Below are 22,053 nucleotides of genomic sequence, written 5' to 3' on the forward strand. Positions count from 1 at the left end.
CATATTATCAGTCCAGAGATTCAAATCCCCTACATATATCTCAAACCCCAGCACCCATTACAATTCCAATAAAGTAGCAAGGAAGTCTTGTGAAAAGAGATCCCCTCTGAGTCCAATTTCATCACGCAGCAACACAGGCTCTAAAGAAGGGCCATCTGCCATGGCAGTGAACCCCATCTGCCATGACCATAGAACCCGTGGGTCTCTTTATCCCTCGAAAGAACCAATACCTGGGGTTGTATCTACTTTATCTGTCTCTCAGACTCTGCTCAGTTGTGCATAAGGGCATTCCTTCTGACAACCTCCAGACTCTTTTTTAGAGACTCATAGCCTTATATGTAGTCCTGTTCTTAAGTGACTTCTGATATTGCCACATTAAAAAAGTCAAGAAGCATTCCTAGTTTTGTATCATTGATTTACTGATCTATTCACCACTTGGATTCTCAGAGTATCTTATGAAGAGTAAGTAGTTCTAGGCCCAAGTGGCGTGAGATGCTTCAGGGCTCTGTCCCCAGACAGAAACTTTGCACAACCAGTAAGAAGAAATGGAAACATCTTTCTCAAAGCTCCAGAAAACAGTTAAAGAATTCCAGTAATAGAGCAAGCACAGAATCAAGAAAAATGGTTCTTTAAATCTCATGGCATCCTGGCTGGTCCCTCCCCTCCCCCTCATTGTCTGGACACAGACTTGGTCAACCCTTCTAGTGCAGATCTCTGGTCCTAGATCTGGAGGGAGCAGAGTAACCCTTGTGAACATACTGGGAACATGTATGTCTGGCCTGAGAGACTTGCCATCTCAAAACTTGCCCTGCATGTAGAAGGCAGCTCACAGAGCTCTCCTACAGAATGCTGTTGGACAACAGTCAAGTTGTATTGCCCGAGGGAAGGGATTGCTGGCTGTAGGATATACAGGCTGTGTCCAGACTCTGAGGAAAGTTTTCCTAGGGAAGATAAGATATGTAAATGGGGGAATTCCTAGGGTCACATATGAATGCCCAAGAAAAAACATGCACAGAAAGGACCAGAGTGGCCCTGAGGCTTTGGCCTGCAGTTATTTTTGAAATTCATTATGTAAATAAGTTCTGAAGGAGAGCGTTTGCACAAATTAATTTGCAAAGACTGGGAAAGGTAATTACTTTTTTTCCTTTTGTGTATGTGTGTGTGTGTGTGTGTGTGTGTGTGTGTGTGTGTTAGTTCTTAGCTCCTGGAATTCAAGGAAAGCTCTGTGAAAACACTAACTGGGTAAAATCTGGATATACCTTGGAGTCTAAGTTCTAACAGTAACACATTAAAATACCAAAATATTCAGGTTTCAGCAAAACATACATGGAAAACAAAACAAAGCAAAACAAAACAAAGCAAAACAGGGAGTAATGGCCCAGGATAAAAAAAATGAAAGCCTTAGAGACCTCATTGAGGAGAACCAGACCTGGGACATACCAGACAAAAACTTAAAAGTTCCTAAATGTGCTCAAAGAGCTAAAGGAAAACATGGATAAAGAATTAAAGGAAATCAGGAAAATGATAGATGAACACAAAAAGAATATCAGTAGAGAGATGGAAGTTAGGAAAAGGAACCAAAATTCCCGTGAGGATTTAACAGCAGATTGGTAGTGGCAGAAGAAAGAATTAGTGAACTTGGAGATAAGATAATTGAAATAATTCAGTCTTGGTTGCAGAAGGAAGAAAGAATGAAAAAAAAGTGAGCAAAGCCTGAGGAACCTGTGAGACACCATCAAGTGTACCAATATATGCATTGCAGGAATCCCAGAAGGAGAAGAAAGAGAAGAGGCAGAGAAAATTTTCAAAGAAATAATGCCTGACAACTTCCTAAATTTAATGAAAGACATGAATATTTATATTCAAGATGCTTGATGAACTCCAGATAGAATAAACCTAAATAAGCTTACACCATGACATATTGTAATAATCAAATTACTGAATGTTAAAGATACAGAGAATTCTGAGAGCCACGAGAGAGAAACAATGTGTCATGTACAAGGGAGCCTCAAGATTTAGTGCTGATTTCTCATCAGAAACCATGAAAGCCACAAGAAGGCAGAGGGAAGACATATTTAAAGTGCTGAAAATAAAAACTGCCAACCAAGAATTCTATATCTGGCAAAACAATTTTTCAAAAATGAGATAGAAATTAAGATATCCTCAGATAAACAAAACCCGAGGGAGTTCATCATTACTAGATGCCCTGTAAGAGAGGTTAAAGAGAATTCTCCAGGTTGAAAGGAAAGGACAATAGATAATAGATCAAAGTCACATAAGGAAATAAAGATCTACAGTGAAATTAATGACATGGATAAATATAAATGCCAGTATTATTGTACTTTTGGTTTATAACTCCACTTTTTAGTTCCTACTGGATTTAAAAGGCAAATGCATAAAATGCATCTGGGCTCATAATGCATAAGCATGTAATTTGTGACAAGAATTACCTAAAGGTGGGGAGATGGAGGGGTGTAGGAACATAGTTTGTGTTTACTATTGAGATTAAGTTTGTTTAAAACCAAATAAGATTGTTACAGATTTAGGAAATTAAATTTAAATACCATGGTAACTAAAAGAAAATATTGGAGAATGCAAGCTCATAGAGACAGAAATTAGAGTACATATTGCCAGTGGCAGGGAGCAAGGGTTATGGGGAGTTAGGGCATAATGTTGCATAATGGGGAGTTAGGGCATAATGGTTTCTGTTTGCAGAGATGGGACAGTTTTGGTAATGGTGAGGGTATCTCCATATTGTGAATGTATTGTGAATGTGACTAATCCCATTGAATAGTATGCTTGTGAGTTGTTGAGATGGGAAAGTTTATGTTGTATATATGTTACCAAAATTTTTAAAAAGAGTAACTGAAGAGATAATGACATTTAAATGCAATATTGGTCCTGGATGGGATCTAATAAAGAATGAGAAAAAGCCCAAAGGATAATTTTGGGACATATGAAAAACTGATTATAGATCATAAGCTTTATATCAATGTTAAATTCCTTTAATTTGATAACTGCACTTAAGATGGTTACATAGTGAATCATTTTGTTCTTAGGAAATGTTCATGGAACTATTAAACATCCAAGGAGCACAGTGTATTCAACATACACTCAAGTATTCAGAAAATGGATTGATAGAGAGAACAGATGCATATATCAAAAGATGGATTGGTTGAATGAGGGATAGATAGAATGATATAGCAAAAGGTGGAAATAACCCCAGACATCCTAAAGACAGATGAATGGATAAACAAAATGTGGTATATCCGTCAATCAGATATTATTCAGCCATAAGAAGGAGAGAAGTTCTGGCACATACTATTACATAGATGAACCTTGGAAACATTTTGCTAAGTGAAATAAACCAGACATAAATGGACAAATATTGTATGTTTCCATTTATATGAAATATATAGAAAAAGCAAATTCAGAGACAGAAGGTAGATTGGAGATTACCAGGGGCTGGGGAAAGTGGGGAATAGGGAGTTAATGTTTAATGAGGGGAAGCGGACGTGGCGCAGCTGATAGAGAGTCTGCCTACCATATGGGAGGGTCAGGGTTCCACACCCAGGGCCTCCTGACCCATGTGATGAGCTGGCCCATGCACAGAGCTGCTGTGCACAAGGAGTGCCCTGCTATGCAGGGACTCCCCCGCATGGGAGTGCCCCACGTGCAGGGAGTGTGCCCTGCAAGAAGAGCTGCCCACGTGAAAAAAAGCACAGCTCGCCCAGGAGTGGTGCTGCACACATAGAGAGCTGATGCAGCAAGATGAAGTAACAAAAAAGAGATTCAGTTTCCCGGTGCCACTGAAAGTACAAGTGGACACAGAGGAACACAGAGAGTCAACACAGAGAGCAGGCAATGGGGGGGGGGGGGGGGTGTGTGTGGAGGAGGGGGAAGGGGAGAGAAATAAAATAATTCTTTAAAAGGAAAAAAGTGTTTAATGAGTACAGAGTTTCTCTTTCAGGTAATGGAAAGCATTTGGTTATGTATGGTGCTGGTGATAGTACCAATTAATGAATGTAGTAAATGAGATGGAATTATACACTTGAACATGGTTAAAATGGCAAATATATGTGTATATTTATATATATGTTACCACAATAAAAATAAATAGATAAAAGTCCTAGCATAGCCACCCACGGACACCAGCAGGACCACCTGTGCCTGCCTTGGTCTCTTACACAGCTCCAACTGGGCTCTGTTGTATTCAGCACATTGCACTGTCGTTCATGGTAGAGATGCAGGACATCTGTGGTAGAAGGAGCAGGTAGCTCTTTTGCCTGATATCCTTCATCACCTCAGCTTGGAGGCAATGTGGTTTGGACTTGAGTCTCCCAATGGTTTGCATCAAAACAGCCCCTTCAGTCTCATCTTGCACTGTCTGTCTTAATAGGGTAGCAGACAATTTCTGGTGTTGGCTGGTGAACACACAGCATCCTCCTCTATCTTCTTGGCTTTCCCTGCATCCACAGAAGATGGTGCTCCAACTTTCTTCTCTTTCGATCCCAACCCCCAACACTGTTGGGCAAGGACTCATGTGAATAAATGCTTTTTGGGCAGCAGAGTTGTGGGATTGTGGTCCATGCATTGTGGCTCTGTACATATTTTTCTGTTACTCAATTTTATTCTAATGGATCCCTTTAGAATATGGCTTGAGCACAGAGGAAGGATTTGGTCTCAAGGGATCAGTAGACCCAGAAGTTTGATAAAGGTTTCTTTCATGATTTTTGTGCTTATGATTATATTTGGCTCTTAAGACTCGTAATGCTAATAGTTGATGGCTGCAGGCAGAGAGGCCATCACATCGAATGAACAGTAATTTAAAGAAATCTGCGAAAGATCAAAATAACAAGCTTGCCATGATGATTTTTCGGGGTGGCTCAGATATTGAAGAGGCGTGGGAGTGTTTAGTAGTGAGTGACTTCTGCATGATATTTGCATAGAGAGGACTTGAAAAAGGTTACATTTCTTTTCTACTTTCATGTTTACTTTGTGTTAAGGTTATAGGATCTTATTGGCAATGTGGTTGTTGCTATTTTAGTAAACTCCAAAGCAGTGTTCAAATGTAGTAGGATGGAAATTTTGAGCTACAGCAACAATAAATACACTTTATGTGCATGTAATAGTCAAGCCATAGAATGTCGGATAGTTTGTGAAGGTTGTTCTTTGCCCTGAATTCTGAAGCAAGCAAGAAATTTTTGTTTAGATAATTCAGAGAGTAGATATATAATCTGGGACATCTTTCTGAGCCATTTTAGAAAGATTCTGATTTAGCTCAAATCAATGATTATTTTATTTGTGCTTTGGTGTGTTCTGTATTGGATTCCTGTACAAGGATATATGATAACAAATAATTTTCTATGTATGTAAAGAAATAAAATGCCAGTTTATAACTGTACAAACTTTATATTCCTGAAAGTGTCTGCATGTGATTTTATGTGGTTCTTACAATGATCTGGTGAACTGGCCTGAGCAAGTCTTGCGATTTTTAATTTACAGATGGTGAAGTTGAGTCTCAGAAATATCGAGTGACTTGTCATTCCTTCCACATCTTTCATCATTTCCATTTCTGGTGTGCTACATTTTGAGTGAAAAGAGGGTTGTGGGTTGAACTGCGTCCCTCCAAAACATGTTCAAGACCTGGCTTCCAGTCTGTGAATGTGACCTGATTTGGAAATTGGTCCAAATAAGATGTGATTAGTTAAGAGGAGGTGGAACTGGAAATGGCGGACCCTAATCTTGTAGGACTGGTATTCTTATAAGAAGAGAATAATTGGACACTGCACAGATGGGAGAAGGCCATGTGAAGATGGAGAAGGCAGAGACTGGAGTGATATATCCACAAGCCCAGAAATGCCAACGATTGCCAGCAAATACTGGAAGCTGGGAGAGTTGAGGAAGGATTCTCTCCTACAAGTTTCAGATGGAGCATGGTCCTGAGGACACCTTGGTTTTGATCTCCTAGTCTCCAGAACTGAGACAAAACATTTTTTGCTGTTTTAAGCGAAACGGTTTGTTGGTATTTTGTTATGGCAACCCTAGGAAGCGAAGACAGATGGTTACCTTGCAAGTGTGGTGCAGAAATGGGCTGCTAAGAAATGGTGTGTTTGAGTTCATATGTTGGATTAATGACATTTGATAGAAGCCTTCCTGCAGAGACAAAGGATTCCTCCATCACTGCTGGCACCCCATCTCTGGGATCACAAGGAGTATCAAACTATATTCAACACAATTGTGGGCAAACCTCAGCTTGACTGGCAATGAAGTTTCCAAACAGACGGATGTCCAAATGAGTCTCCTGCCTGACTGTGTTATCCAGGTTGCCTAAAGTGTATAGCAGTCCTCTTAGACGCCAGGATTAGCCCCAGCATTGCTGGACCATCCTTACTTAATGCCTGCTTGATCTCATCCACTGTGGATGGATTAATCTCTCAGATAGACAGGAGGTTTTATTGAGAACTGATCAGTTACAAGAGTGACTCTGCTACCTAGTTTCTTTGGGCAAAAGATCTTTCTATAACAAAGTTCCCTCAGTGTTCTAGGATGAGGCTTATCCTTTAATTAATGTCCTGTGCCAAATTCTGGGCTGGACTTTTTAACACCTTGGCTTGTCTCTTGGGGTTCTGCTATGTGCTGATATCTTTCCAAATATCAACAAGTATTTTATTGAGCACTATATACCATGTGAATTGTGCTGATGCTGGGGAATTGGTCTACAACGAGATGTATGCAGTCTCTGCCCTTAAGGAACATATAATTTACTGGGGACTGATGTGAAGAAAGTAATGACAGTGATATAAATGTGATGAAAAAACAGAGTCCCATGAGATAAGAGTGGCTATTGCAGAGGGTTAAGCATGCTGAAACTTTCTGGCTATCCCAGATTGCCTGAACTTCCTCATGCTCTTATAGGCAGGCGCTGCTCTTAGAAGCTGTGAAATGTGAAAATTTCAAGACCTCTTGGGACCACAGTTTTGTCATCTGTAAAACGTAGGAGCTAAACTGTGTGATTTAAAAAGTCATTTCAATCCTAAAGTATATTATTTTTGCACTATTGCAATAACTAAACTGATCAGAGGCTGAGTATTTACCAGGCACTTGGTTGTGTTTTACAGACGTTTCATTTATTAATGCTATTTTTGTGGATCTTCTATGTAAATCTGGCGTCAAGCAACATAGATGGTGTGTGGCAGGTGCTTTGGTGAAATCTACACACCCCTCATGGGAGCAGACAGCCTCACTGGATACCTTTTAGATTTAGATATTTTAAATCCTTTTTAGGGGGAGCTTCTATCATGTTATATTTATATGTATAACCTATATTTACATATTTTTATATATTTACACATGTATTATATTTATGTAATCTTAGGTATATTCTTTGTTTATCGTGAAAAATGATCAATTTGATGCTTCAGATAATTTTTTAAGTCCAGAAAACCTCACAAGACAAGAAGCAGTTTTCATAGCAAAGCAGTTTTTCCATCTGTTATAGCCTTTTATTTAAAAGAAGGGTGTGTGTGTACATTTTAAATGCCCCAAGTCCAGCCTTCTCCACAAAGTGTCCCCTTAAACAGTGTCATTTAAGTCTTTTTGGAATTTCTTTGTGTCCTTTTCAAATAAGATTGCCTTCAATTGCTGCACAACATTATTAGGCAGTTTGTCTTCAACTGCTTGCCGGGATTTGTACACACTTCCTTTGATAAGGTGAGAGCAGGTATATGAGCTATGCACACGCAATAGGCTCAAAAGCACATGCTAGGAGAAAGAGGTGGGTTGTTCCATGTCTCACCGACCTGACCACTTCGTTCACTGACAACCTTGGTGATGATGACATGAAGGTCAGAATAATAATGATGGAGAAGATGATGATGATGGTGGGGGGGGTGGCTAATGTGTATTGAGTGTCCCAGGAACTTGGAAGATAGCTTTGCATAATTATTTCTTTTAATCTACACAACAATTAAGTGAAGTAGGTGTTAATAAGCCCGTTTGACAGAGAAGGAGGCTGAGCCCACCAATCTCGAGGTCACACAGTCAGTGGGTCGACAAGTCGGTTTTTGAACCCAAGTCAATCCAACTCCAGATCTCAGTCTTTTAGTTTTTTTTTTTTTTTTTTTTTTTTTTTTTTTTTTTTTTTTTTTTTTGTGTTGTAATTTTTATTTTATTTTTTTATTTTTTTTTTTTAATTTTTTTTTTATTGACTTTGTAATAATATTACATTAAAAATATATATGTGAGGTCCCATTCAACCCCACCCCCCCACCCCCCCTCTCCCCCCCCCCAACAACACTCGTTCCCATCATCCTGACACTTCCATTGGATTTGGTAAGTACATCTTTGGGCACCTCTGCACCTCATATACATTGGTTCACATCATGGCCCATACTCTCCTCTATTCCATCATGTAGGCCCTGTGAGGATTTACAATGTCCGGTGATTACCTCTGAAGCACCATCCAGGGCAGCTCCATGTCCCGAAGACGCCTCCACCTCTCATCTCTTCCTGCCTTTCCCCATACCCTTTGTCCATTATGTCCACTTTTCCCAATCCAATGCCACCTCTTCTATGTGGACACTGGTTTGGTTGTGTCCATTGCACCTTTATGTCAAGAGGAGGCTCAGATTCCACCTGGATGCTGGATGCAATCCTCCCATTTTCAGTTGTAATCACTCTAGGCTCCATGGTGTGGTGGTTGTCCTTCTTCACCTCCATCTTAGCTGAGTGTGGTAAGTCCAATAAATCAGATTGTAGGTGCTGGAGTCTGTTGAGGCTCAGGATCTGGCTATCACATTGTCAGTCCAGAGATTCAAATCCCCTAAATATATCTTAAACCCCAACATTAACTGCACCTCCAGCACATTAGCATGAAAGTCTTATGAAGGGAGATCCCATCTGAGTCCAGATTCATCACACATAAACACCATTTCCAAAGAGGGGCCATCTGCCCTGGTAGTTAACCCCATCGGCCATGACCATAACTCCCATGGGTCTCTTTAGCCCTCAAAGGAACCAATATCTGGGGGTTGTATCTGCTTTATCTGTCTCTCTGACTCTGCTCAGTTGTGCATGAGGGCAAACCTTCTGCCAGCCTCCAGACTCTTTTTTAGAAACTCGTAGCCATATAAACTCATTTCTCCTTTCCATTTCCCCCTTACTTTAGGTCAAACAGCATTTTAAAGTCATGGTATTTTATGTAGACATGGATATTCTGCTGATCCGCATTGAACCTTCCGTATAAGGTCATTTTCCAGTTGCATCATCAGTTGGTAGTTGATAGTGGTCCCTCGTTGCCAGGGAGGCTCATCCCCGGGTGTCATGTCCCACGCTGGGGGGAAGGCATTGCATTTACATGCTGAGTTTGGCTTCGAGACTGGCCACATTTGAGTAACATGAAGGCTGACAGAAGGAAATTCCCAGGCACAAAGTTGCTCTAGGCCTTGTTGTTATTTTGGGTTTATCAGCTCACAAGCATAGTCATTAGTATCAGGGGCTCACTGTTGAACCCTCACTCCCTCCCGGTCCCCACCACTGTACCTGGGAGACTGTCGCTGCTCCCCTAGGGACCACGACAGAGCACCACTGGCCAGGAACCCAGTACCCCCCCTACTGTGGTTTTTAATTGTTGCCACTATGAGTATATCCAAACATTACCATGCACCCTGGACATATGTTCTGTACAGCTCCCTGTCAGTCATATATCACCTGTCATTGGTATCCCATACCAGTATCCCTCCATTGCCATTGTTGAAACACTCTGTGATCCAGAACTCCCCGAAATTTGAAGCCCAATATAATGTCATGGTCCCTTACTAGGGAATGGCATATAGCGATGAGTTTAAAGGATAGATAAAGAACTTGGATAAAGTTAGATAAAGAACTTAGATAAAGAATGTTGACTTGAAAAAATTCCACATCCTATTTTTTTCCTTTTTTTTTTTCCCCCCCCCCCCCCTTAATTATTCAGCTTTTCTTCACAGGAGTCCTAGACCACAGCAATGTATATATATAATATACAGCACTCCCACACATCCACCAGAAAACCTTTTCCCTTCCACAGTGATACTCTTACGCCCTATTCATATCATATTTACTTAAAGTGATGTACAGAGTCTGAGACATTAGCTTTCTAACAAGGTGACATCTGTGTTTACATTATGGTGCATACTTTAGGATACACAGTTCTTTACATTTTTAGTTATCCTATGTTTTACATTATGGTTTACATTATCAGTCTGTCATCTCCTATATGTTATGGTGTAATATTACATGTTTTATATCCATCCTTGTGTACTCTCAAGAAACTCCTCTCTTACCCCCCATTTACTTTGGTTCCACACATTTAACGTCCATTTTCCCTTCCACCTTGGTGCCCTCAGTGATAGCCAACCTCCGTTTCCTGAGGAGCCACTTCCAGAGATAGATGGAATAGTGTTCAGGGCCTAACTTGCTCAACTGCCCCAATGCCCTGGGAGCCACCCTTTCTCTCGAGGGATACAGTTCCCTCTATTGGATGGCATTAGTCCTCCCCAGGATGTGGGTCCACCCCCACTCTCACTTCTTGGGTTTCTACCCCATGGTGTCACCCACTCTGGCAGAATGAGCATTTAGACATTCCCCAGGAGCCCGTCCTGCATCAGACCCTCCCCTCCGAGCATTCTAAACAGGTAACCCTCTTTATTATATTTTGATATGATTTTCTCGGCATTTTACTCTCCACCAACACCTGACCCTCTCCTGGTTCGTATGCTACCCCTCCCTCCCCCCACTTTTGGGCAACGTTACCCACCCGTCCCTCCCCAGCCACCCTCAAACCCGCAAAGCCCCAAGCAAAGGCAACCCCTTGCCCCCCTTTTATCTCTTCTTTGTGTTCATACTTACCACCATCTCGTCTTAAATTCCACCCCTGCAGACATCGGCTCATATCCTTCCTCCACCCTCCGATTTCCTGCAAGCCTATCGTTCAGTCTCTTGCTATCTAGGGCAGCTTGTTTATTTCATATCATTGAGGTCATGTAGTATTTGTCCTTCAATGTCTGGGTTGCTTCACTCAACATAAGGTTCTCAAGATTCATCCATGTTATCACATGTGTTTGTAGTGTGTTTGTTCTTACAGCCGAGTAGTATTCCATTGTGTGTATATACCACATTTTATTGATCCACTCGTCTGTTGATGGGCATTTGGGTTGATTCCAACTTTTGGCAATAGTGAACAATGCTGCTATGAACATTGGTGTACATATATTGGTTTGTGTTCTTGTTTTCAGTTCTGCTGGGTATATTCCCAGCAGTGGTATTGCTGGGTCATATGGCAAATCTATGGCTAGTTTTTTGAGAAACCGCCATACTGTTCTCCAGAATGGTTGGATCCTTCTGCATTCCCACCAGCAGTGGATGAGTGTTCCCCTTCCTTCACATCCTCTCCAGCACTTGTATTCTTCTGTTTTTTTCATAGCTGCCAATCTTATGGGTGTAAGATGGTATCTCATTGTGGTTTTGATTTGCATTTCCCTGATAGCTAGAGATTTGGAACATTTTTTCATGTGCTTTCTTGCCATTTGTATTTCTTCTTCGGAGAAGTGTCTGTTTAAGTCTTTTTCCCATTTTTTAAATGGATTGTTTATCTTTTTATTTTCAAGATGTAGGAGTTCTTTATATATGCAAGTTATAAGTTTCTTATCAGATATATGATTGCCAAATATTTTCTCCCACTGTGTGGGCTCCCTTTTTACTTTCTTGACAAACTCCTTTGAGGTGCAGAAGGCTTTAATTTTGAGGAAGTCCCATTTATCTATTAGTTCTTTTGCTGCTCGTGCTTTTGGTGAGATATTCATAAATCCATTACCTATTACAAGGTCCTGTAGATGTTTCCCTACACTGCTTTCTAAGGTTTTTATGGTCTTGGCTCTTATATTTAGGTCTTTGATCCATCTTGAGTTGATCTTTGTATAAGGTGTGAGATGGTAATCCTCTTTCATTCTTCTACATATGGCTATCCAGTTCTCCAGACACCATTTGTTGAATAGGCCACTCTCTCCCAGTTGAGAGGGTTTGGTGGCTTTATCGAATATTATGTGGTTGTATATGTGAGGTTCTATATCAGAGCTTTCAATTCGATTCCATTGGTCTATATGTCTCTCCTTATGCCAATACCATGCTGTTTTCACCACCGTAGCTTTATAGTATGTTTTGAAGTCAGGTAGTGTGATTCCTCCAATTTCGTTTTTCTTTTTCAATATGTCTTTGGCTATTCGGGGTCTCTTTCCTTTCCAAATAAATTTCATAGTTAGTTTTTCTAGTTCCTTAAAGAAGGCTGCATTGATTTTTATTGGGATTGCATTGAATGTGTAGATCAATTTTGGTAGGATAGACATCTTAATAATGTTCAGTCTTCCTATCCATGAACAAGGAATAGTCTTCCATTTATTTAGGTCTTCTTTGATTTCCTTGAACAATCTTGTATAGTTCTCAGTGTATAAGTTCTTTACCTCTTTAGTTAAATTTATTCCTAAGTATTTGATTTTTTTATTTACTATTGTGAATGGTATTTGTTTCTTGATTTCCTCCTGATCTTGCTCATTATTGGTGTACAGAAATGCTACTGATTTTTGCGCATTGATCTTATAACCTGCGACAGTCTTTTAGTTTTGAACAGTGTTAATTTTAAGACCATGGTGCTAAGATCTTTTTCTAAGAGACAAGGTGAGTCTGCTAATTTATCTTTAATTCTAGGATGATTTAAATGGATTTATCATTATTTTTCTTTAAACTTTTTGTTTTGAAATAATTCAAACTTACAGAACCATTGCAAAAATATCAAACCCATACAGAGAACTCCAAAATACCCCAGCCCCAGGTACATAGATCCACCAATTTTATTATTTACCACATTTACTGTATCTTCTATCATCTCATCTCATCTCATCTCAACATATCATATATATCGTATATTATATCATATACCATATCTATCATCTATCATCTCTATCTTTCTATCTTTATGTCTATCTATCTATCAATCTATTTTCTAACCATTTGAGACTAGTGGAGCTATTTTATAACATAATCAATAAATAATGAAAAATTCTCCCAAAGTGTCAAACAGTTGGAAAAAGTAAGATATTACAGAATTGTCACAAACATTTGGCTGGTCATTCTTTGGTCTGTGTGTGGGGAAGCAGTGTGACACAAAGGAAGGAATATGGGCTTGGAGCTGGTCTGGCCTGGTTAAGGATCTGGCCCCACACTTGCTAGCTGACTGATCTTGCCCATCCACTTAACCCTCTAAGCACCAGTTTCCTTCCCTGTAAATTGCAGCTAAAAATATATGAAATTGCAAATGTCTATACGGTGCCTGACAGGAAAAGTACAACATGGCTCCAGAGTGATCTTTGATAGTAATAATCATTTCACTTTGCTGCTTACAAACCACCAGTGAGTTAACGCTTTAACTTGGCCTAAAGGCCCTGCCTGATCTGCTCCCTTCCTGCATCACCCATCAACCCCATCTTCAGCCAGCTCCCTCTCACTAGCTCTTTCCTTTTTGTCACACAGGTCAAGTATCATGCTTCTACACCAGGACCTTTGAACATGCTGGTTCCTTGGCTGAAAATAGTCTTCCATATTTCTATTAGCTCACTATTCTCTTCTGCCCTTGTGGTCTCAGCTAAGTTTTCACTTTCTCAGAGGACTCATCCCTGAACCCCAGAAAACATCTTGCCCCTTCTTATGTATTCCTAGAGCTCCTTCTCATTACAGTGGTAATTAAGTACTTAATTCACAATTAATTGTTTAATATCTGTCTCCAGCACAAAGACATAACCTCCTAGACGGCAAGGGCTACATCAAACTTATTTATGTTCTATCTGCAGATTCTGGCATGAGTCTTACTCATAGATGTTGCTCAATGTATACTCGTTAAATGAATGAACAAATAAATGAATAAGTGGATGAATAAAGGATTGCCTTATTTCCAAGATTCTCCTCTGTTTTTCCTGACCTTTTATTAAAAAGAGATCATGTGATGTAACCTGTGGCGATTTTTACCAAAGTCACTGTTTTTTGCCCAAAGCGGTGCCCTTTTCACCCCTGTTGGGAACAGGACTTCCTTGGGTATCATTTGTTACCTGTGGCTCAGCAGCCTTTTATGCCCGATGAACTACATCCATTCTGACCAGAGTGATACACTGGATGATAAAGAGATATCACCTTCTTGAAACAGATGCTTTATTTTATGATGGAAATGGCAAAGCTGAAGCCTGCAGGTGCTGGGCTGACATGAGCCCTGTGGAGAATCATCAGAGCCTCCTTAGAGATTGGAATTTACTCTGTGCTTAATCAGCCACAGGCAGGAGAAATGGCTTCATTTCAGCTCGACGAGAGCCAGATCACAAAAGGAAGATGGATGGCCAATACGGTTCATCACTATAAGCATATTGTCTTAATTTGAAGAAACAGCCTGGCACCCGTGCTAATCAAGAAGGAAAGAGCAATATGGATGGTAGTGAGTACCAGTCACTTTAACTCTCTGTGTGTCCCAGAAGGGAAAGCTCTCATTTGCTTTCTTAATTAATATTTTAAGGAAAATGAGAACCATAAAACACATTCCTCAATCACTTAAGTTCCCAGTATGGAATTCAAGAAGCTTAAGGATGGATTTTTCAGACCCAAAAAGTCTGAATTGTTACCTATAAAAAGAGGATTGCTGCCAGTGAATGAAATGGCTTGGGAAGGATGATCAATTTGTCGGTGACTTTTAATGGTGGTCTTGTTTGCAGCTGATCTGGAAATGGCAGTGAATAGAGACCATGTCACGGCTATTGTGTGGAGACTCACTGCACACTTATCGCCTCTTGTTTTCAGTGGTTCGGTTCTCTGCTTGCTTTGGTGGGACATGTAACACGGATAGTTAGTTCAGCCAGAGTTAGCTTCTCAATTGCCCAAAATGTTAGAGAAGGGATTTGAAGCTTGTGTGGGAGCAATAACACACAACTGAACTCTGCGTCCCTGCCAAACCCCTCTTACTTGAAGGAAAATCAGATAATGAGCAGTTTGGGTACTTACAAACAAGTGGATGTTTTAGAGTAATTTGGTGTGTGGCACATCCATGTTTTCATTATATCCCCTGAGCCTCAACACAAAGAGCTTTAACAGCCCACTCCTCCCCTGTGATTCTTTTCCAGATGTTCTGAAACAACATCAAGTGACCCAGTTTACCCCTGAGAGGTTTGTAAAGGTACATTTATGGAGAGACTGGCTGACTGAGGCTAAGGCTTTTGCTCAGCAGCTTAGCCCCTAGATAATCTCCCATAAAAATGGTATTGGATCTGACTTCACCTAAGGCACATTGAGTGGGGTTTCGAGAGAACGATATGCTAAGTAAGCACTACTAAAGTGAAGAAGAAACTTAAGAAGCTTAACAATGGATGTAGACATATTATCATCAGCTATTGGGGTGATAGTAACCAGTCATTTCCCACCCACAGGCACAAGATTTAGGCTGAAGAAGATGAAGCCAACATGCTGGACGGGTGTGGTCTTAACATGTTGAAGTATTGGCAAGACAAGGGAAAGAACTTTGGTAACATAAAATCTGAACATATGTCACTTTCTTCCTGGGCTGCATAGGATGAAATCAACCATCACTATTGCAGAACTGAAAATAACATCCAAAGAGACAGGCTGAGGTTTTGTATAGAGTTTTCTTGGGAAGCAACATTGTTGAAGCAAGAGCATCATCATTTGTTGATAGGAGTCTTTTTTTTTGTTCCTTCCGCATGGACAGTGAGTACCAGAGCCCTCCCTGGGATCCAGACCAAGCTCTTTGCCTGTGTAGGGGAGGCTAGGCATTTATTTCTCAAGGAGAAACAATAGGTAGGCTTATACTGGGTCATTTTAAAAGAGCCACCGATTCTCTCCAAACATGGGTATTGGGCACCATGTCAAAATCTGGCAAGAAGGTGAGATAACTCTTCCCCAGCACAGCTGCTATGTGTTGATGACATTCAGTGGAATAGGGTCCCCCCACCCCACCCCAACCCGGTCAACTCCCAAAGCAAGCACAGTGCCAAAGCCTTGATGTGAAAAGTACTTAATGTTCTGCAGTATGTCAATCACCCAATGACAGCCACTGCAAAATGAACAACCTTCCTGGCATGACTTCTGTGCTCACTGGCACCAAACTCACTGCCATAATCCTGTTGAGGTACTTTGCACATGAAAGGGAAAGTGAGCGCATGCGGGAGGCTCCTACTCTCTGCAGCTCTCAGAATGCCTGCTGATGGCCTGCTGTTTAGCAACCATTTACATGGGAGACTCTGTTGGGCTACAAACGGCATCAGCTAATGGATGATAGATAGTCCTTTTGCTGAGTTCAGAAATAGATGCTCCTTTATCTCCTGCAAAGCTGGGAAGTCCTGTTCGTACTGACATGTTTGTCTAGCTCAAACTCTGGAAAATAAGTACAACTCCAGCTTTCACGGAGAGATGGATGTCCACTTGGGATAAGATAAACTACTCTTGGGCTTGAAAGTTTGTGTTCCAGAGCATTAAAGACTGATCACTTTGAGTCAATTGTCACTGTTGGTGTATTTGCGATTCCTGCGGCTGATTTGTGCATAGTTAGAAACATGAATTACATCACCCTTATCTTAACATCCATAAACTTCAATCTTGTTATTGGTCATAAAATTAGCCGCTTCCTCTCATTTCGAATCCACTGACAGCTTTGGGTGGTTTGAGTTGAGTGGATTGGACAAGGGGAAATAGGCAATTTCCTCTGCTTCTTGTAGAGTTAATCTCTCATCCAGATACTGCGAAAGCATCTCTTTCAACGGCAGTCTTTATTCCTAGTTTAGCAGCATTACTGTAAAGAACAAATTTCTTCTTCAGAATGCTCCAACTCCAAGTCCAAATGACAGATGATTTCCTGGTCTTGAAGAAGACACTTAAGCACTTGTATTTCTTTCAACAATTTATTTCAGTTTGAACAAGGCAGTCCATTTCTCATTTAAACATGGAGCAAGCAGGTTATGTGCGTCCAATCAAAAATATTTGGTGCATGTGCAAGTGTTGGGTGAAAAGAAGGACCTAGAGAGAGGGTTATCAGTAGAAATATTATCTTGTGCCCACCATTTGATATTTGGGGGCCTCTCTCCTGCCTGTACAAATCACCTCGGTTCCCAAAAGTCCTGTACAGGCTTAGGACTGCTGAAAGAAGAAATTTCTTACCAGGGCTCTTTGGATATTCTATTAGTCCATCCTGGTAGCCCTAATAAAGGATGCCTCTGGTTCTTGATCTTTGCATTACCTTGTTAAGCCTCAACTCCCCTGCCCCCAACCCACTTCTCAATCCTATAGCTACTTGGGCTGCTCATGTGTTTAAGCTGGCCCTAAATCTTTTTTTTCAAATTCCTTCTTTTTTTTTCTTCTTTATTTTATTTTAAATGTTACAGTAAAAAAATATGAGGCCCCCATATACCCCCTACCCCTCCCATATCAACAACCTCCTCCATCATTGCAGCACACCCACTTCACCTGGCGAATACATTCTGGAGCACTGCTGCACCACATGGACAGTGGTCCACATTGTAGTCCACACTCTCCCCCAGTCCACCCAGTGTGGCCCTAAATCTTAAAAGTATCAGTATCTTCATCTATTCCAACAGGTCTCTTTCTCCTCTAAGTACGTTATTTGTTTCGGCAAACTTGTTTTGTTCAATGTAGTACATCTTGGCTGCTAAAATGTTATTTTTGTGTTCAAGTATTTCCACAAGGAAACATTTGCAAACATCTTCAAAATGAAGTCCTCATCCCTTATCCCAAAAACAATATGGCTAAATTAGCACATGTATTTCTAAAATCGTTCTTTATAAAAGTCAGGTTTTTCTTCCTCCCTGAGCAGCTGAAAGAGGCTGCCTCAAAATCAAACTTACCCAAGGGAGAAGAATGAGTATATATTTTGTCACATGTACTTGATCCACAGAAGTTCAAGGTGGCTGCAATACTTTTGAGTGCAGTCATAATTTTAGCAATCTTGTGATAGGTTTTCTAGTTGGCAGGTTTTGGGGTAACTGAGACCTGCATTTTCCATGGAAGCAGTTAGAATCACTTAAAAGTCATCGGTGCTTCTTCCCCAGGTTGTATCTTGTATTGGAATTCCAAATGCCCATAGTTGCCTCCCATATGGAACTTTCCTAGGGGGCTGAGCCTACCCTAAGTCTAGAGGAGAACCACTAGTACTCAGCAAACGTCTACAACCTTCTTTTTGCACTGCATGAACATGTGAAGCATCTCGGTAGAGTGTTCTGAGAAAATTCACGCCTCATCACAAAGAAACAGCTGTGTGTTGCCACAGTCACTAACTTTGGAAAGACAGGAAGGAATTTCCTCGAAGCCAGACACTTCAGCTTAGAGCAGCCCCTTCAGGTTTTAATACCATGGCGTTTTCTTCTGGCACTGTGAGTGTTACCTTATTTCTCTGATAGAATCTGTAATTTATGGCTCTTATTAAGAGGGCTGGCTGGACGTGAGGACAATATGTCAATAATTATTTCTGGTGGGATCCTAACAGCCGAGGAAAGAGTCTCTGTAAAATGGCTTATTTTAACAGAAGACAGATATGCCTGACTTGGGTTCTATGACAGATGTCAAATATATTGAAGTGTGTTGTGAAGCAGATCACCTTATTGGCAATGGAATGAAAAACCACCAGGAAGATGGATGGGGAGCTTTCCTCAAGGGTTTCCTTGTCTCTTTGTGCAGGTGCAGCAGCAAATACGAAGAAGGTCCCATGGGCATGTGGAAGTGGAGACCATGGGGAGCATGCTGAGTTTCCCTCCCTGTTCATGACAGTTGGAAACATAAGTCCTCAAGACCAAGAGGGCTGATGGGAGAGTGGGGGGGAAAGGAGGGCAGAGAAGTTTGCTCAAGAGCAGGGTGGGAGTAGGGTGAGGCAAGCGAGGCACCCTCAGTGCCTCACCTTATTCCTGGCTGTGCTCGAGAACCGTGTGCTCTAGAGTCTTCCTTCCTGAGATCAGCTTGATATATATTTCATGAGGATCCAGGTGCTGGAGACTGGTGCTGAACAGTCCTGGATTCCTGCTCCGACCCTTCTTCAACTGCAGGCCTTTCTGTCTTTTTTCCTTTGGTTCCCATCACGGTCATGTCATGGCAGGACATGAGGTCTAGGGGTCACTTTCTCGCTGTTGGGTGGCCTGGGGTAAGTTGTTTCATGTCCCTAAGCCTTGTTTTCCTTACCTGGAGAAAGGGGGTCAGGACTTCCACCTCCTAGAGTAGAGAGGATTCAGTACAACAGCATCTGTGTGCTTGGCCCATAGTTGGCGAGGGAAGAGAGGGGGCGGGGACCCATCGATTCTGGGTGTGTCCCATCCATCACCAGCATTTCCTAACAAGTACTTTTCTTCTCCATACAACAACTGTGGGAAGAAAGTATTCTGGTTTCAAGGAAAGAGGCAGAAGTGGAGAAAGTGGAGGAGAGCATCATCCTACATAGAAAGAGGCCACCAAAAAGGGCCTAGATATAGAACCTCAAAAAGGGCGAAGTGTTGACCACCCAACTTCATCTCATAAAGACTGGTGTTCAGACACTTTGTGTCACACTTCACTGGAATTCTCTTCCATTAGGTTGTAAGTGCTTTGTGTCTTTATACTTTGAGCTTCCTTTTGCAAACACATTGGTCAGAAAATTGTCCCCAGTTCGAACAGATGAATTATAAAAAGCTGACTTCTCTCCATGCAGATGTAGCCAGCACCAGGGTGTCTGGCTTGGTGAGAGGAGCTGCAGCTGGATTTCAGCCTCAGTGCATGCCCACAGCTGTCTGGAACGGCCCCTGTAGAACTTAATACAGTACCTAGCCCAAAGTACATCCTCAATAAGTATTTTCAGACTCAATTTATTAGTCACTGTAGTGCATAAAATGATGGCATTTTATTTTACAAGAGATTACTTCAGTGCATGGAAAGACATAATGGATAAATGATGGAGAAAGGGTAAAAAGCCATCACAATAATATTCTTTTGTCCCCCTTATAATGTTTCTGCCTTTGAGTCAATCATGAGAAAGAATACAGCATTTCATGCCTTCTAGGTTTGCTGGATGGGAATCACTGGGGGTTTTTGTTGACCAGAAGACCCATGAACTAAAAGAACTACAAGAATCAAATGCTAGGAGAAAAGCATGGAGGAACTGAGGCAGGGTAAATGATTAAAGAAGGACACATATGCCTTTATACATTTGGGATTCCCAAGATTAGGCAGGGAGTGATGAAATAGAGAAAATGAGAATAGCTTGCAGGGAGGGTTAGTTGTGATATAGAATATTTTTGGATTTAATTATTTTTATTTTACCTATTCCTTAAAGCAGGTTTAAATGCTGAAAACAAAATTCTTAATAGACGGAGTTTTATCTTTTCAGTTTTTGTTTTGCTCTGTTTATAGCAGTACAGTGAAGCGAAATCTTTAGAACTCAGATCTTGTTTGCTTTCCTTTCTTTACCCCCTTGTTCTACTGGATTTTTGGCCACTTCTACCCACAAAGGGAGCTGCTGTCAGAGAGGAGAGGTGGGAAGTGAACAGTTCACAAAGATTTTATCCCCCAAAATCAGCTGCCAAGGTGGTTAAGTATTTTTTTCCTATGGAGTAGAAAGGCCAACTGTCTCTAAGGGAAAAACAAAACAAAGCAAACAAAGAAAAACACCATGATCTGGTTGTATTTAAAAGCAAGAAGTGGTGTGAAAATGAACTGAAAAGGAATTGGACTGTATTTGAGGTAGCTGATTTACTTAGACCCTAAGGATTAGATTTGTTTCTCCTAAGCAGGAAGGTGGGTTGCTGCAGATGTCTATTTCTTAGGCAGGCTTGAAGAATCAAAGAAGAAATGATTTTTTTGCCTAAATCTAAAAAATTGTAGCATTTGTCACTGGGCAGGAGGAGGAGCAAATGATTTTTCCAACCACAAGAGTATTCCCCAAATTTGTATTCTTTTCTTATCTTCATTCTGATTTTTTTTCCCTCCCTTGCTCTTTTTATTTCTCTTTGAATTTGTATGAAATTGTTACATGCTCTTAAGGGAGAGAAGTTCTCCAGGGTTTAATTGAGGTGTAAGCCACTACAGATAAAAAGATGTGGGGGGTGGGAGGAATGACACAGGAATTCACCATTGCTTCATTGAACTAAACTCTAGTTTATAGCTTTCTCCTCCCTTTCTAAGAAAAGCATACCCTTCTCCTTCAAGACACTCTAAGTCTCAAAGGCCTTTATTAACTCCATCTTTGGGAATAGTATTTTAATTTTTTCCATAATCATCATGCAAATTGATCAAGATAATCTCTGGAAAGGAAAGTAAGTTAACCAATGGCCTCATTAACTCCAATGCTAGGGGGACCCACAGTTCCAGGAGCTGTGCCCTTCCCCTGCAGTGGCACGGGCCTTGCTTGTGTGTGACTTGGTCCAGTCCCCAGCAGGAGCTGTGGATCATTCCCTGGCTGATCTACTTAAATTGTTGCATGCATTTTATTCCCTACGAAATAATGGGGGATAATTTGAAAGATCTCAACCTTACGAAAGAAACATTTGCATTCTGCTCGATTCCAACCAGGATCTCTAACCCTCCTATGACAGAATCATGCCATTGATACTCAGGTTTTATCTGGTTCATACTTTAATGACACTGAGGTGTCAAACTGCTAAACCTCAGAAGCTAAACCAAGTCGGTCAGCATTAAAACGTATGGCTCAGATGCATAATTTTGAATGCTGTTCTGCTGAATTAGGAGGGCTTTTCTGAAAGCATGTTTTAATTTTAATTTAACATCGAGAATGGCAAAGACAAATAGATCTGTCCAAAATATACTTAGTAACAGATTTTTGAGTTGGTTATTAATTTTGTGCGATTCCTCTTTTTTATTTTTATCAACTGTAAAATCCCAGAGAAAGCAGATTCAAACGTAATGCACTTTTATTGATTGCCTGCTGTGTGCCAAGCAAGGTGTTAAATGTTTTCAAATGCTGCCTCATTTATCCTCATCTTA

The 22,053-nt window shown here is 40.9% G+C and overlaps 1 long non-coding RNA gene across 1 annotated transcript in view; it reads left to right on the plus strand.

Annotated features, from left to right (window-relative positions):
• The window catches only part of LOC131278044 (uncharacterized), a 119,852-nt gene extending 100,199 nt beyond the window's left edge, over positions 1-19,653 (plus strand). The window contains exon 7 of the long non-coding RNA XR_009185167.2: positions 18,769-19,653. This is a non-coding gene — a long non-coding RNA (uncharacterized lncRNA). The remainder of the gene's footprint in view (positions 1-18,768) is intronic.
• The last annotated feature ends 2,400 nt before the right edge of the window (positions 19,654-22,053 follow it).

The sequence above is a fragment of the Dasypus novemcinctus genome, chromosome 3 (assembly GCF_030445035.2).
Source record: "Dasypus novemcinctus isolate mDasNov1 chromosome 3, mDasNov1.1.hap2, whole genome shotgun sequence".
NCBI classification, from domain to species: Eukaryota; Metazoa; Chordata; class Mammalia; order Cingulata; family Dasypodidae; genus Dasypus; species Dasypus novemcinctus.